Source organism: Orbicella faveolata, unplaced genomic scaffold (genome assembly GCF_042242905.1).
Source record: "Orbicella faveolata isolate gen_17 unplaced genomic scaffold, um_ofav_v1 contig_48, whole genome shotgun sequence".
NCBI lineage: Eukaryota > Metazoa > Cnidaria > Anthozoa > Scleractinia > Merulinidae > Orbicella > Orbicella faveolata.
This window is the reverse complement of record NW_028301578.1, coordinates 2,928,234-2,946,078: the sequence shown is the minus strand read 5'-3', so window position 1 is coordinate 2,946,078 and position 17,845 is coordinate 2,928,234. Positions and strand designations below refer to the sequence as shown.

General features: G+C 37.8%; 2 protein-coding genes across 3 annotated transcripts in view; one reads left to right on the top strand and one right to left on the bottom strand.

The window, feature by feature from the left end:
- The window catches only part of LOC149095962 (uncharacterized), a 302,109-nt gene that overhangs the window by 154,920 nt on the left and 129,344 nt on the right, over positions 1 to 17,845 (top strand). The gene's annotated exons all lie outside the window — the stretch shown is intronic.
- The window catches only part of LOC149095975 (tachykinin-like peptides receptor 86C), a 30,974-nt gene that overhangs the window by 7,476 nt on the left and 5,653 nt on the right, over positions 1 to 17,845 (bottom strand). Inside the window, exon 1 of one of the 2 annotated variants that reach the window (XM_089281000.1) lies at positions 7,393 to 7,464. The exons of the other annotated variant lie outside the window; for it this stretch is intronic. The gene's annotated coding sequence lies outside the window, so the exon portion shown is untranslated. Of the gene's footprint in view, positions 1 to 7,392; positions 7,465 to 17,845 lie in introns of those variants that run through there. 2 annotated transcript variants of the gene reach the window in all.

Genomic DNA, 17,845 nt, shown 5'->3' with positions numbered 1-17,845 from the left:
TAGCCCCTTAAAGCAAATCGCCTTTTCAAAACTTTGAAAAAACCTTATTGGGATGGGGGATCCTTGTCTAGTTCCAATTAAGGTAAGACTGTTAAAAAGCTGATTGAAAATGCTTGGTATGGTCCAGAAAAAAACTGTATCGAGACACACAAAAAATCAACATTATAAGTTCTCTCTATCACTATGGTCTAATTTGTTCCAAAGATAGGGCACAAAGTATCGTACGGAATATTTTGCTAGTACAGTTTGAGATTGGCTGAATAGTCTTGGTTTCATTATTAGGACTCTCAATTGAAAATTCCTCTATGATTACATCGATACGAAGGTGTCTCTGCACGTGCGTTCTAAAATTTTTGCAGCCGCCGCTGCGACACAACAACTTGCATTGTAATATATCCCACGTCAAACACGTTTTCCTATTGGAGGAACACGACTCACGTTGGATGGTCAAATTAAACCATGTGAACAAAACTTTACCTTCAATATTCCCTTCGGCTTTACCCTGGGAAAAATTGAGGGTCTCGGGGAAACAAAACTCGCTTTTGTTTGTCTCTTGGGTCCAGTCATTTCGTGATTAATGACCAAGTTCTGCGGCTAATATCTTATTTCCTTTTAGGAATTAACCGTTGGCGTTACATATTCAGCTTGAGCAGATTATTAGACCGATCGGTGTACTGAACAGATTTAAATAACTACCAAATTGGAAGGTAAAATATAAATCCGTTTTTACCAAGAGTCGTCCCTTGGACGCCACCGTCTTCGTCGCTTAAGGAAGCTTTAGCAATGACGACGCCGACGCCAAAGACGACGACTTGTAAATAATGGATTTATATTTTACATTCGAATTTCGTAACTGTGTTACGAAAGAGATTTCTATAAGCGACAAAAAAATTGGGGGTTAGTTGCACTTTAAGTTCCCCCGTTACAACCTCATACGACTAAATGCTATGCTGGTACTTGCCGCTACAATGACGACCTACCTACCTTTGAAGATACGAAAACGCGGCGACCAGTGAGAAAAAGAACCGCTTCCAGTCCGCATACGTACAAGTAATTCCGCTTTATCACAATACATTACTCTTAATTTCTTCAGGTATCCAATAACAAATGAGATCTCCAACAAACCGTTGTCTGTCAACGTAATACGCGCGTCATGATTGTTTTCCTTCTTAGTATTTCTCTCCTATCTCCTAGCGCCACACCCCCTCACTTCTTATACGAATCTCTAATGGTTTTTCTTTGATGAAATTGCTAATTGCGAGGGCTGCCGGCGGCGATTTGCTTATTTTTTTTTTCTTTAAATTTTGCAACAGACATTATTAATTTGGTCGTAACGAAAGTTAGTTTCGTCAATCAATCTTTAATGACACACTCGGAGATGCCCTAGGAAAAACATTATGCTTAAATACTACGCAACTCTTGTTTTCATTGTGTTCAATACTGTATTCCAAAAATATTGTCATGTGAAGAAATGGAAATAAAGCTATACGTTAAGAATGCATTACCTCACATCCGTCATTTTGGAAATTTTATAAAATTGCAAGCCCATGAATATTTCAAAAAGGGGAAATGAAAAAAGTGGAAAAACGAAAACTAGAATAAATTTAGTCTTTAGATCTACCGCAGAAAACTTTCAAAATTATATGGAACCGGCCAACGAAACAAAACATAGTTGTTATGGCAGCATGAACATCAAACTCCTTGGCCAAAGACTTTCGTTTCACACCCCCCATAATAGCAAACGCTGCTATCGCTACAAAATAGTATCTCTCCGTCTTTTCTCTAAAGCCTGCAGACAGCATGCTATATTTGTATTTAAAACGCCATTTTGTATTTAACTCGTTATCCCAATTGACATTCACTCTTTCTGTTTTTTTTTTGTTTTTTTTTTCATAATAATATATTTCATAAGACCAGGCACCAAATAATTTTAAAACTTCACAGAAATGCCATACGCTATAATCTAAGAATATTCAGAAAAATAATTTCAGCCTAAAATAGGCAGTAAAATAGGAATGTTAGCTTTGGCTGGAAAAACAATAATGTTATATATATAATACTATCAAAAATAAAGATAACCTACATAGTTTCGTAGTACAACTCTTTTTCTTTTAATCTACACCTATAAGTTCCCTTAAAATAAACCCCGAGGTTCCAACATCCATTTAAATGCACCCCAAGGTTCCAACATGTCATTTGACGGTAATTCATCCATCGGACTTGCGTTCGCGCCCCCAAAAATAAGGAATATTTAAACCCTTAGAACACAAAAAAGGTTTAACTAGACAGTCACTGTGGTGGATTAGTTGTTTCAAAGGAAGTTAAGCCATAGTCGATCTAAAAGATATACAAAATATGAGTTACCTGTAAATCCTTTGAATTGAAAACTCATCTACTTTAGTCAAATCACCTTCGTCAGATATTATGGAGCTTTGCGATCAGTATGATGCTGTTTTATCCTCTATTTTGGATGAAGATGCACCTGTGCGCACAAGGAATATCACCATAAGACCTCATGCTCCTTGGTATAATAATGAGATTAGGAAGCAGAAAACCATTTGTGGCAAACGTGAACGGTGCTGGCGTCGTTCCGGTCTTGCTTCTGATTACCAATCTTGCGTCGACCAGTGCCTTGTTGTGAAAAACACCATTTTTAAATCAAAAATGGATTATTACTCCAATCTTATCGACGAGGCTGGAAGCGATAACAAGTCCCTTTTTCGCACCATCGACCGCCTTCTCCACAGGAAGCCCGAGAAGTGTCTTCCGTCTTGTTCCTCGGCTACGGAACTTGCCAATAATTTTATCACTTTCTTCGAAAATAAAATTATCAATATAAGATGTAAACTCGAAGCTGCCGACATGTCTGATCTCTTCAGTACTTTGGACAAATTAACGCTTGACTGTCAGTTAAATGCCTTCTCACCTACTTCAATCGTTGAACTTTCGGAAGTTGCACGCACTGTTGTGTCTAAGTCTTGTAGCCTGGACCCTCTGCCTGCCGTCTTGTTAAAAGAAAATTTTGACATGCTTCCACCCACGCTTTGCAGGATTGTAAACTTGTCCCCGGAATCTGGATATGTGCCTCCTTCACTAAAAACCGCCGTCTTAATGCCAATACTCAAGAAACCATCCTTGGACCACGAAATCCTTAGTAATTATAGGCCTATCTCAAATCTCAAGGTCATTTCAAAAATCATCGAAAAAGTTGATGCAGTACGTCTCCAGGACTACTTGGAATCCAACCAACTTAATGAACCGCTACAATCAGCCTACAAGCGATTTCATAGCTGTGAAACCGCTCTTGTACGTGTACACAATGATATTTTGTGTGCCATTGACGATCGTCACTGTGTTATACTCCTGCTACTTGATCTATCTGCTGCTTTTGACACTGTTGATCACGACATTCTTCTAACAAGACTGAAAACCAAGTTTTTAATCTGTGGCACTGCCCTTGAATGGTTTTGTTCCTATCTCACAAACCGCACACAATTTACCTTAATCGATGGAAAAAATCACAGTCTCGTGAGCTTAAATGTGGAGTCCCCCAAGGTTCGGTCCTAGGGCCTATCCTGTACTTACTTTATACTGCACCACTGGCTGACATTCTACGGTACCACGAAATGCAATTTCACTTCTACGCTGACGATACTCAGTTATATATCTCTTTTTCAACAAACAACGATGTCGAATTAACTAATGCAGTTGGAAAAATTGAGGAATGTTTGTCTGATCTTGACAAGTGGATGTCTCTTAACAAGCTAAAACTGAATAAGGACAAGACGGAACTTCTTTATCTATACTCGAAACACACCCGCAGCAGTCTCTACCACCAATCCGTTTCGGTCAAGACATAATTCAGCCATCTCAATTTGCTAGAAACATCGGTGTGATATTTGACAGTACCATGACTATGCTTCCGCATATCAGTTCTATTTGTAAATCAGTCTCTTATCATCTGCGCAACATCTCCAGGATAAGGAAATTCTTATCTACGAAAACCACCGAGATCCTGGTCCATGCTTTTGTATCTTCCAAACTCGACCACTGCAACTCTCTTTTGTACAATGTACCGAAGTGTGCTTTAAAAAAACTCCAGTCTGTTCAGAACGCCGCTGTCCGACTTATCACCTGTTCCCGAAAGTACGACCACATCACTCCAATACTGAAAGAATTACATTGGCTTCCTGTTTCTGAACGCATTAAATTCAAGATTATGTTACTTACCTTTAAGACTCTTCATCAACAATCTCCTGTCTACATTCAAGATCTAGTAGCGTACTACCAACCTTCCAGAATCCTCCGATCATCACACTTATTACTTCTTAACCCCACGAATTTTCACCTGAAGACGTATGATTCTCGAGCTTTTGCTGTTTCCGCTCCTCAACTCTGGAACAGTTTACCTGTTTCTATCCGCTCATGTGACAATCTAAGTTCTTTTAAATCTAAACTCAAAACTCATCTTTTTAAGAAAACTTATTATTCTTAGCGATTTTTACTTTCTATTACTTTCTTAAATGCACATTTTTAATTATTAAAATTAGTACAGCTCATTTTGGCGAATTGTACAGCGCCTAGAGCAGGCATGGATAGGCGCTATATAAATATTTATTTATTATTATTATTATTATTATTATTATTAAAACGAAAAAGGGATTGTTGTCCCTATCTTCACTGACTAGAAGCCTTAAATATTGATAGGTCTTTGTGCGTTTCTTTATCATTCACTAATTATAGTACAAGTGGCTAAAATAATTAAATTTTTTGCTCAATGTATATTGTTGCATGACAAAGAGGAACGTTGTCAGATGACAAATTATGAAATACGCAAACAATAATAATCATATCGGCATCGATATCAGTCCCAGAACGGTTCTAATTTCCATTGCAGAATCAGAAATTACAACCTCACAAATATTTTACTTTACGACAATGGAATAAGAACTGTCTCCAGCCCTCATACCTATTAAGCCATGTAAATCAGATCCGATTTTGTTACGATGTGTTAATAATAGCTACTTTAGTTACTTATGAGGCGTTCGATAATTGTAAGATGTCACATAAATCTGATACAAAATTTTAATTAAATGGTATATCGTTGATGGAAATTACAAATGTAGTTACAGAACTGCGGTTTGTTTGATTTCTTGAAGTTTGGCAAAGTATCGGTCGCTAACAAACATCTTAAATGGCTTTTCTTTGATGTAATTGCTAACATTACTAGGCTGCAGTTTGCTTAATGTTTTTCTTTGAATTTGCAACAGTTATGATTAATTCGTCGCAGACGCTCACCTGATTAATCAATTTTTAATGACGCATGCGCAAACGCTGGAAAGGAGAGCGATTGTTATGGAATATAATTTTGACACACAAACACAAAACCAAACAAAAATTTCGGCAGTTTTTACGAAAGTTGGGCTAACCTTATTCAAAGCCTTCCGATGATTTCCGCAGATGACAAAAATATTTTGTGTATCAAAAGAATTCTGCCGAAGGTTGATAATGGCGAAAATTTGTGTCGCCTTATCATTGCAGATTTCTTTTAGGATATTTCGGGAGGTTCGTTGCACAATGCTGTCTAAGTAAGCATTGTTTTGGTAGCATATTATTAATAAATGTGAGACGTGTTTACAAGGAATCCACCAGAATTTTGAGTAACAAGAACTTATACCGAGTTATTTATACTGTATTGAAACCTTCTGTGCACTGTTTTAAATATATTCTCGAAATAAATCATTACTATCAACACCGAATGTCGAGAACAGATTTTGAAATTCATAAAAAACACATATGATTGTACTGGTAAAATGAAACTAATGATTAAATTTTATCTGTGTTTGGACAAATTTTATGAGCTTTAAAATTTATTTTGTCGAGTTTCCACGGGAAATTGTTTTCGGTGTTATTTCAGGAAGCTATTTATATCTTGAGCTTTAAAAAAATTGGAAATAGGACATTGATATACTTTAAATTATACTGGTACAGGGATTTTGTCCACTAAAACTGAAATTGCTCCACTTCCTATCGGATTTCGTGTTAAGTCTTTGCCCTAATGACTGAAGGAAACTCGCTCTATGTTCAATGAAAAGAGATTGCATCAGAATGTCACCAAAATGCAATCAAAAATCTTGAGTTAAGACATGTGCTTTACCATGCCAATATCTATCAAAAAAAAAAAAAAAAAAAAAAAAAATTGAATAGCTTTTAACAAAATCAACGAGTGAACCATTCACCATTGATTTGAGTTTACACGATACCGACAGCGTACTTCTAAAAAAACTATAAGACAAATAAGCATGCCAGTGAGAAAGTGTTTTAACGCAACGCACTGGCATGTGTAAATTGTACATTTCCGCTCAATTAACTCGTGTTTAAATTTGCTGTTTCGAAGCAAATGAACATAGCAAAGTAATGTCCGTGGCCAGCTTGCTAGTTCGCAATTTGCGTGATATGTCACGGTTTTACCGACTTACCTAAGTGTAGATGTAGATGTAGATGTAGGTGTCGACGTAAACGCAAATGTAGATGTAGATGTAGATGTAGACGTAAATGTATATGTATATGCAGATGTAGATGTAGATGTAGATGTAACTACAGTTTCTTTAGCGTAGGGGGGGGGGGGGTTACTGACTCCCCCCCTCCTGAATGACATGCTAATCCAGAGTTATTTCACTAGTGGAGAAACTGCAGCCTAATGGTTATCACGCTGGACTTTAGATCGATCGCTCTCTCCAGGTTGGAGCCCTAGCTTGGATAATTGTTTTTTTTCTCTAGACAAGATCCTTTACTCTCTTTACCCAGGTGTATAAATCAGTACTGGAGACTTTAATACGTGTAAGGAAACACTGCAATAGACTAACATCCCATCAAGGGGGAGGGGAGGGGGGGGGGGTGGTATAAGAAGGACATTTTGGCCCGACGCAGTTTTCTTCTTTACCTTGATTCTTTCAGGTTGTGCCGATAATTCACCTGTGCACTCCCCTCGATCGATACGAGTGGAATACGCATTTTTTACAATTGCCCAACACTACATTCGCTTCACGATTCAGAATCGGCTGCCACGTATTATCAGCAATGCCCAATTTGTTAAGCTCTAACAGCTTTAAAAACTTATTCTCGCCTTTCTAGCGTGTCCTGTGGCTGGTTTATGAATGACGGGACAGGAACGGAATGCATAACGATTTAGCTATCGGCTGATTGTACATCTTAGCCGATTTTGTTTGATTTAACAAGAGAGGGCCTTTCTTGGCTGAAATTAAATGTGCAAATCGTTACTACTGTCAATTTTGTTGTTGTAGGTAGAGCCTTTGTCAAGAAAAAAGGGCAAAATGATAATATCAACTATTAGTATTAGTTTCTACAATCCAAAATGAGAGTTCGCCTTACCTTTGAAAGTGCGAAACGCGAAGATGCGGTGCAAATTGTGTGCAGAGTCTCCAAGCCATACGTTTAGATTAAATATGAATTGCTGAACAATAACATGTCAATCAAGACAATGTCAGCTTTGAGCAAGAACCATCATAAAACCACATTAATGTCGATTACATTTTGAACTGCTTAGATCGTCTTCTTATAACATGACCTTAGCGAAGCGCGCGTTCTGATTGGCTAATACGCTTGATCCATTTGCCCGTGGGTTGCAAGCTCACGTCAGTTTGTTTATTTATACTTTTTCTCGGCAATTGTTTTCATCGATGTTGACACTTTGTAAGCATAATTCCTATCTTTTTTTCTCCTAAAATATGGAAAAATCTAATAATTCCTCCGGAGATGAGGAATACGTATTATTCCTGTGAGCTACCAAATTTTGAGCTTAAGTTTTTTGCGGGGCCTCCATCCAAGCGATTTGCGAATTTGAGCGAGCAGGAGTTGAATCAGCTGGTTGAACAAATTATCAGATTAAAGGCACTCAGAACTCGGAGACGGACCAAAAAACAACAAACTGGTCTGAATCAACCTTTTGAGGTTAGTAATGCCTTGCGGGAATTTTAGAGAGAATTTTCTAGCAATTTGACGGCAATACAATTCCGCACAAGCTTTCTTTGTAAAACTAATCTGGCATCGAAAGCCATTTATATGCTTTCGGCCAACAAAACTTGAACATGAGAGCTTGAACAAATCTCCGTTTGTGAAGTCTTACATACATAGACATAGTCATAGACATACTTTATTTAACGTGGACAAGTACATACTTAGCTGTTCGCTAGTTTCCAGGTGCTCCACGATTTAAATTAAGTAATGTACAACATTATAGGAGCTTAAAAAGGTATTTACATCAGGCTAATTTAAAATCACTAAAAAAAAAAAAAAAAACCCCGAGCTAAAAGCGATAAATGTAATCAAAGTGTATTAAACATGAAAATCAGTTTGCCGAATCTTTTTCAAAAACTCTTTTGAGCCTGCCATGGAACGAATATCACGAGGTAGCATATTCCAGTACTTTGCTGCTGCATAACGCCACGACTTAAGACCATATCTGGTAGTGTTCACTTTAGGTATGGAAAGATTAAAATTTCCGCGAAGATTGTACGCTGTTCTCTTCTCAGTTATAAGATTTTTAAAACTGGATGGAGCCCTGCGATATGTTACGAAATTCTTCTGTTCCAAAAACGTTATAAAGGTAATAGTTTTTCTGAGCTTTCATAAAGGAAGTTTTATCATATATTGGTAGCCTCTGATGAAATATTTCAGTCGGCCCGGGTTTTGGTTTTGCTTGAACGCTCGTCGCTCGATTGTCAATTGAACTCTTCAAGAAACAGCCGCTCGAAGGAAAGACTGCATCGTGCACAAATATAAGCTTAAATTTCTAACATTTTCCATTAGGCCTCAGTCTTCTTTTCATTTGAGCTTATTTTACTAAATAGCGAAAGTGACAGAGATCATTGTTAAAAGTTATTCATGTGTTCAAGTTCAGGAAAACGTAACCCACAAACCTGCTATTGAATAAGCGCATCTCAAACAGCTCAAAGCCATGGGTGTTTGTTTACTTTCTTCTCCACTCTGTTTTTTTTTTTTTTTTTTTTTTTTCTTTTTTTTTGCCGAAGAGGCTGTGTAGGACAGAGAGTTCAGTCACCAAAAGCTTCAACCATGTGCAGTTTGTTTTCAATTCTTTGGAAAAGTGATCGAAATATAAGCTTAACCAATTTTTGAGAATCGCTTTTACCGACTGTAATTTTCGTTTGTTGTCAGCTTGACATTTAGGTTAACTGAGCAGTTTGAAATTGTTTGTTTGCCCGACAAACTATTAACTCGCAGCGATCCAAGAAAAAGTTTGGTGTGTCGCTATGTTTTTTTTTTTTTTGAATGAACATTTTCGCGGGGATTATCGCGCCTTTGACTTCATGTAAGCCAGACGAGATTAAATGTATACTCAAAAGCCTCAATGCTATAAAAGAAATGGTAAGCGTGCAGTGTGTAACTATCGAGTAATGGATGCACTTGGGAGGTTTGCTGAGCACTCAAGAAGCTATGGTCACTATCGCCTCGTGCGACTCTTACGCTTCGCTCGTGCTAAGCAAACTCCCGCGAGCATCCATAACGCGATAGTTGCACACTGCACGCTTACCATTTCTTAATTACTGAGCTTTTGTGAGTTATCTTAAAATGAAAGACGTTCTAAACCATCTCAAGTTTGTTCAATTCCCTTTCCAATTCGGACCTTCTGGAACAAGTGATGGCAAAAAAGGTCAGTTTGGTCATTTCGAAGCTACCTCTAAATTTTACAGCGCTTTTTTTTTTTTTTTTTTGTTTCTCAGTTTTCAATTCTTTCATTGAAACCACGATAGGCGTAGCGTAGGCGAGAAAAAAACGTACGGACTGCTCTAAGTATTGGCTTAATATATTATTTTTAAAGAAAAAAATAACATTTATTATATTAATTTCAAGCTGGCAGAAAAAGGGAGTGTGACAGCGGGTGTTGTCATTCTAAATGCTTAAGACGAGTAAGAGGCTCACTCATGCGGCTGATAATGAAGTTCTTGATTCTAAGGATTGGATTGGGGCTGGGCAATTTCAAAAAAAAAAATCCTCCACAGCAAAAAATATTAAGGGGAGCCATGGGGAAGAAATCCAACGAGTGCTTTTTACTCTCCAGGTAGTTTTGTTAGACGTTAAAAACTGTGCACAAGCTGTTGCCACCAAAAACACTCACGCAAAACCAAAAGATAAAAAAACAAATTGCATGCCCCAGAAAATTGCTTAACCTCGATCCCCCAGCCCACCTTCCCCTTCAAAAAGTTACTCGTCTGTCCCTAAGCTCTGGCAATTTACTTGTCAGCGGAGAAGGAAACTGTTAAGAGTTAATCGAGCGAATCTGCATCAAATGGAATAAAGAGACTCGTCGAACGTTTGCTTAAGGCGTTTATCCATCGATATTCAATGACGATGAAGATCAGCTTACAAGGATAAGATTAGTGAATTTATGCAAATTCTACTCATATAGAAACCTTCAAATCTTCGTTCACAGGCTCACATTCTTTTTTAAATGATGACAAAAAATGACCTAACCAATACGTATTGGCAAATATGCAGTCATCGGGAAAAAAAAAATACTCTATTTCTTAACTTTGTTACACGGTTATAGCAATACCTATCATCGATAACCGGCTGCAAATTCAAAATAATGTGAATTTACATTATTGATGTTTGAATGCATGTAAGTCTTTACCAAAAACGTTTAATGCGATATTGTGATAAAAGAATCGATAAAGGCAGGAACAGGCTGCTGAAAAACGGACATTTCCCTATTCATCAATAGGCCTACAACGGCACGCTTTCATCATCGCAAACTGAAAACTAAACCAGTTTTCTTTTTAATGCGGAATATTTCATTCAATGTTTATGTATAAAACAACGTTCAAACATTTGGCTGATGGGCTGATACAGGAGTTTAAAGTGGTTTAGTTGTTGATTTATTTTCTGCCACTGCGGGCTTTGCTTCCATTAATTTATCTTATCAATAATTAAAGAATTTTCTTCGCTGCAAACCTAGTTTCATTAAGAGGCACACTGCAAGTAAGGGCATTTTGTAACTCCAAAGAAACAAAATGTTGACGTAAGTAAACTGTGTTTATGGACTGTTCTGTTTTCACGCAGCAATGGGAAGGAAAAGATAAAGAAAAAAAAATCTTTTTAACCTTGTGCAGGCCGGCGTATCTAGTGCTCCTGTACGAGTGAAACGTTTACCGAATTCTGGCCGGGGGAAAATTTCGACAAGAGCAGAGGAGTCACAAAGTCGCTTGCTTATGCTTGCCTTAAGCCCGACCTCACGGTAAGGTAAAGGCTCTTGTTTTAGAGCGCGTCTCTGAGTCTATTCGCAGGTTTTTAAAATAAAGCCTAAATGCATTATTTGCTTTTTACTTGACGGTCAGCTGACGGTGTTTTTTGTTTTGTTTTGTTTTGTTTTGCTTTTTTTTGCCATACACTCTTTTATATATAAGAACATTGTTTTTTTCCGGCCGATGCTTTTTTCCCGCCGATTTTAAGCTGAAGATATTCTTGTGAATATTCTTAGATCATAGCGTATGACACTACTGTTTTTGAATATATTTGGTGTCACGATGGTGTTGAAGTTATTTTGGAGGCAGCCTGCAGGTGTTAAAGCCTGATATAACGCATATAACTTCTTACCAAAATGTTATTAGCGTCAAACATACGGCTAGTGCTGTTTTTGTCGCTTTTTGGCTAGTTTTGAGGTTTAGAGAAAGGAAGAATTTTATTCAGTTTAGTTGAAAGCATTAGATGGTACTGTATTTACAAATTTTGAAAACACAAAATTATATTCTTTCCAAAATCCCAGCCTCGGGTTTATTCCTAAGATATTGTTAAAATTTCGCAAATTTTAACCTCGATATTCTTATAAAATATGTTCTTATATAAAAAAGAAAGAGTGTAATGCTATTAGTGAATACTCGCGTGTGATGATATAAAATTGTAATTTAATGTATTCAAAATTTTTGGCACGCCACTTCCTTAGAATTGTACTAGTCTACTGATCTGCCTGTTCATGAGTCGATTTTGGTAGACTAAAATAAAGGCAGTGATAAGTTCATAATCTAAGGCACAAATTTTTAAAAGGTAGAAGTAATGTGTTGTGATTAAATTATTTTTTATTCCTGATGTATACTCAATTGGATGCAACTAAATTAAAGTAAAACGCTTATTGGTAATAGGTAATGATGAATTTATCAATTTTTCAATTTATCAGTTTATGAATTTACCTACCTAGTCTGATTTGTATTTCTCCTTGTTTGGTGTTGTTATGAAGAGCAGACGTAAATATTTAAGTTTCTGGAAACTTCTAGAATGTCAAGTCACGCAATGTTTGTGCCAGAGCTTTCTACCGTCACGCTATGGAGCATTCTACTGAATGATGTAATTATGATGTAATGTTACATAAATAGAAGCTCCAAGAATGTTCTAGAATGTTAGTTAAATGTATATAAAGAATCAGCTAGGTAGTATAGAGTCCTGTTAGTAGTTCTCGGCAGAGACCGAGTGGAGAAGCTATAGACTCCCGTTAGTAGTTCTCGGCAGAGACCGAGTGGAAAAGCTATAGAGTGCTATTGTTATTGTAAAAGCCATTGAGGAACTTAATTCAAGGTCAAGTGGACCGTAAGGAGATTTCTTTGGAGACACCGAGATTTGTTGTGAGTTCGTGTCAGTGGTGACTAAAGTTTAGCAGTAAGCTTAACTTAGTTTGGTAGTAGATTTTATTGATCAGAAATCGCTACTTTGTAGCTAAGATCATATTACGTATTGTTAAATAAATAAGTTGGTTTCATAGAAGAGCTTCATAGTATATCTTTCTGGCGGTCAAGCGATACCGTAACAGTGTATTTAAGGTCGCCGGGCAAGCCGGCAGTAACTCATCACGGCAATGCCCGTCTGACATATTTTTTGTAAAGATCTACACAATGCGGAACACGTAATCGCAAAGGAATCTAGCTGTGGCGGCGTAATGGCTTTGAACTGCGATTTAAGAACTTAATGTACTTAATTCCAAATGGTGTTTTAAACAGCGACATTGTGTACATTATATAGTAAGTGACCTTCTTGCCATCCTTGACGTACGAGCGTAGTTTTGACCAAAAGAGGCGTAATACATATATGTCTTTTTGGCACAACTGAACAAAAATGGCAAAGATATATAAAGACGAGAACTATGTTATATTACTACAGGGACACGATGGACAAAAGTGAAAAAAAAAAAAAAACGTCTTACTGAAGGAGATTCTACAATGCTTAAGAATATTAGAGAAAATAGTTCGCTTAAGGCTTTTCGGCACAAAAAAACAAAAAACAAAACAAAAACAAAAACAAGACTTTTTAATGTCAAGATAGCAAAACTAGACGACTTAATTTTCATTACTAACAATTAAAAAAGAAAGTGCCTACCTAAATTGAGTCTGAAAAGCGGAGGCTGTGATTGATATTAACAATCCTAAAGACTGGGCGTTCACTGGATGGATCGAAAATAAAAGTAAAGATGTGTCCTTCCACCACCCCCTACCCCTTTCCTGTTATTTAGACTTTCGTCAAGCTGTTCCCAAAAGTTAGCTGACCTTTCTTTCAAGATTAATGCAATTCGGCTGCTGTATGTATGATGTGGAAGTAATGGTTAGAAAAAAAAAAAATTAGCAATAGTAAGAATAAGGAATGAGTGAAATTAAAATGCTCAGGTTGGTGCAAATGCAATACATACACTAATTCGGTAATTGAATAGATGATTGATAACATATCGGATATAACGACAAAATCTTTTCGACGAACGCAAACTAAGTATGAGTTATTGACCAAGCTTGTTCCGTCAAGATGGCTGGATATTGCCCAAGTTCTTTTTTTGCGTGTTTACGGACCAAGACAGAGTCGAGGTCCATAAGCTCGCAGAAAAAGAACGAGGTCAATATCCAGCCATCTTGACCGAACGAGCTTGGTCAATAAGGGATTTTAATTTGATCGCAGACAGTTAAAATGACATTCTGGTTAAGATAAAGTGGTTGCCACACGCTGCTGTTTTCACCATGAAAAAATGCAGTACAGCGTTAACATAAATATTATTTTCTGTTGTAGTCTTCTTTTTTTCAACTTGATATTCATATCCCTCCCTTTGTATAGCGTGCAACTGTGAAATACAAGCGCTCAAGACCTGTGATAGCTTGCAGTGTTCTTCAAGGCGAGGGAGTATACGGAAGTTGTTGAATTACTTTATAACGCTGTCAAAAATTTAAAAATAAATGACGATAACTTTTCAGCTCTAGCAACAATAATATTTAGAGCTTTCTTAGCCTCATGTTTAAAAGCTTTTAAATTATTTTGCTGACCCCACTACCCCATCTGTCTCTCTAGATATTTCTATTTCTGCTGTGTTATGATTTTTTGTGGATTTCCTTTCTTCAGGAACTGTTCACTTCAGAACAGACTCTCGGGTATATTTTTGTACCACGAGAACTGCCTTAGAAACTGCCTAAAGTTGCACCTAATCCCGCAAATGTTTAGAGTATTAGTTTGTATTCTTAACCTTTGCCGTGATTCTTATATTTGGGGTTTTAAAGGTGTCTAAGGAGTATAAAACAAAACTACTGAGCCACCTATACAAGGATCACGGTGACTTGTAGTCCACTATATGAGAAAATGGCTCTCTGGATGTTATTCACCTTGAAGACTATAGTTATTACTGAGTGTGAAAGGAAAGTGAAAAACGTACCTTATTTCTCCTTCTCAGCGAAAACACATTGATCTGGAAGTGGCGCTAACAAGAGTGGTGATGGTAGCAACTCACAGCCATTCTTACAATCATTTCGGCGGAGGCGTGATATTCATTTATGCTAATTTTGTCTACCACAAATTGCATTTTGTCTTCAAGGAAATGTTGTTTTTCGTCGAGGACACGGCAAGATTATTGAATATCATACGTTTAGATATTTTCCTGCTATTTAAACCCTTCAAGTTTTGCTTAGAAACATCGATATTAAAACCAGTCCTTCATACTGCATGATTCTCAATGTTAGTTCGAGTCTTATTGTTAGTATTTACTGACATGTCAGCAAAGTTACCCATCAGTCATAATTATCAGCGGAAGCTTTTCAGTAAATCAGCGAAAATATACTTAGGAAATAAATGGTTTGACATAGGTTTTATCTGTTCCCCAATAATCTCTTCCTTAATGGAATATTTTGAATAATTTATTTTAGGGAAAACCTTAAGAAACGAGGAAGTTAAACGGGCTTACATTAAATTCAATTCTCGCAATCATACAATTACAAGAACTGCATGAAACAAGTGCCATTTCCTTTCTGGTTCACGCGGTGGTGGATTTTATTTCATCCGTAGCCATTTTGATGCCAGTTTTTTGGTCGAGCAAACTGATATCAGGACACTTGATGTTTATCAAAAGCACGAAAAAAGTCAAAAAAAAAAAAAAAAAAATAATAATAATAATAATAATAATAATAATAATAATAATAATAATAAAAGATTAGTTAGAGAACAGCTTCGGTTCGCTTTTGCGCCATTGTTTCTAATATGGAGCAATTGAAATGCCTAAATCAACTGAAAAAAATGAAAGACAGAATCGAGAGAGCTACTTTTACCAGAGGAAGTGTTATCCTACCGAAGTGCTCCAGTTCGTAACTTGCCCTTTTATCGCCCTTAAAGTTGCTATACAGAAAAGGTATCAAGATGATGTAAGACAGAAATGAGTGAATTGCTTTTACGACACGAAATGCTATCCTACCTAGCTACTGCTCCGGTTTGCCATATCTTCTCTTTGATCTTGCTTAAAAGTGTTATCGGAGAAACTACTAACTACTTCTTTTTCCTGTAAATAGAATTGGCGATGGATAGCAACTTAGGCATAAGAAATAACTGTCCAGGCTTCCAAATGTGTGAGAAGAACAGCTGTTCTGGTTAGTTCTTGACGGGCAAACTTGATTCTTTGCTGAAACGCAGACATGGCTCTTTTACGCGCATGCTTGTTTCTGTTAAGCCCATGGGAAAAACAGCTGTGAGCAACCTCAAATAGCAAATCTTTACGCTCACCGACTCGTCCAATCACCAATGGTAAGCCCCAACAGAATGGCTTATTTCACGTGGCGACCATCTCAGAATACCCGGCTGTTTCTAGTAGGCTATACCTGTTATTATTGTTATGTTCCGTGATGATAATCAGTGGCTTTCTAGGCTCTCAATTCCATCTTCCTTCCTTTTTTTTGGTAGCCATCAGCCAATTGTCAATTTGTAATGCAACTAACCTAATCAATACCACAACGAACCATCATTAGCATTCTTCGTACTATTTTCCATTATAACTTTTTATTACTCATTTTTCAAGTTTCTTGCTCCTTTTAAGTGTTTCAAGATTTCTTGCTTTCTCATGGACATTTGCAGTCAAATATCGTCCCCAACCAGGAAAAGTCCGTTTGGGAACCAGTTCAAGTTATTACATGGCTAGGAGATGTTCTTAACACCATTGATGGCTTTGTTCAGGCCACCGATGAGCGCATCGTGAAATTGACTTCCGACCTCGGGTCATTGCAGACATTGTCTTCGCGACAGTCTGTTTGCCAGGTTCGCGTTAAAAGCGTCGCCAGCGTTGCGAGCCTGATTATTTCACTTTCTTCTTGCGTGGAGTCAGTCACCCGTATTATGACCAGGCATCTCTTTTCAGTTGTGAATTCTGCTTCTTCCTGGGATAGCAAAGTTTTCTTGACAGATGATTTCATTTCGGAGATTAACTTTTGGGCTAACAATGTAGACTACCTCAACGGCAGAGTTCATTGGGGGGTGCGATCGCTTCCGGTCCGAGTTAGTTTCTCCGATGCTTCCGATTCAGCCTGTGGCGCGTTTGTCGAGTCTAACCCCGAATTGGTTTTTCATCAGAATTGGTCCCCTGAGGAAAGACTGCAGAGTTCTACTTGGAGAGAACTTAAGGCCGCTAGTCTTGCCTTGGAGGCCTTTGCACGTCGTTTGTCGAACGCGAGGGTCATCTGGTATTCAGACAACCAGAACGTCGAGTCTATTCTTCTCAACGGCAGCAGGAAGTTGGATCTGCAGGCGTTAGCTCTGGACGCCTTTCAGATTTGCCGTAAGTACCGCATTTCTCTTGATGCTAGATGGATCCCTAGGAATCTTAATGTCAGAGCCGACTCCATCAGCAAGCTTGTTGATTTCGACGATTATGCTATTAATGATTTTGTTTTTCAGAGTATTAATGATCACTGGGGACCCCATGCCGTCGATAGGTTAGCCTGTAGTTACAATTCCAAATTGCCAAGGTTTAATTCCCTTTTTTTTTTTCAGCCCGGTTGGGAGGTAGTTGGCGCCTTTTCTCAGGACTGGGGATATGACAATAACTGGCTCTGTCCCCTGGTTTGCCTAATTGTCAGAGTTCTTAAACACATGGAAGTGTGTCTTGCTAGAGGAACCCTAATTTTACCGGTATGGAAGTCGTCTTTCTTTTGGAACGTCTGCGCAACAGATGGTGTGCACTGGAGCAGATTCGTTATTGACTGGTTCTACTTGCCCAAGTTCCAGGGATTATTTGTCGAAGGGAAAGCCCGTAATTCCCTTTTTGGCACCAGACCCCTTGATTTTGATATTGTTGCTCTGCGAGTCGACTTTCGCCGCCCCAGGCCCCCTTTATGTCGTGGGGGGTTTGCACTTTGCCTTATGGAAAGTGTGACTCTTGTTATTAGACGCTACTTTAGTTTAATTTTATGTACGCCTTTGTGTGAGCCACCTACGATGTTTTAATGTAGACCATTGTTTGGTCCCACCGTGGTGCCATTCTCTTTATGCAATAAAGAGTTTTTTTTATCTGATTTCTAGACCCATTTCCAAG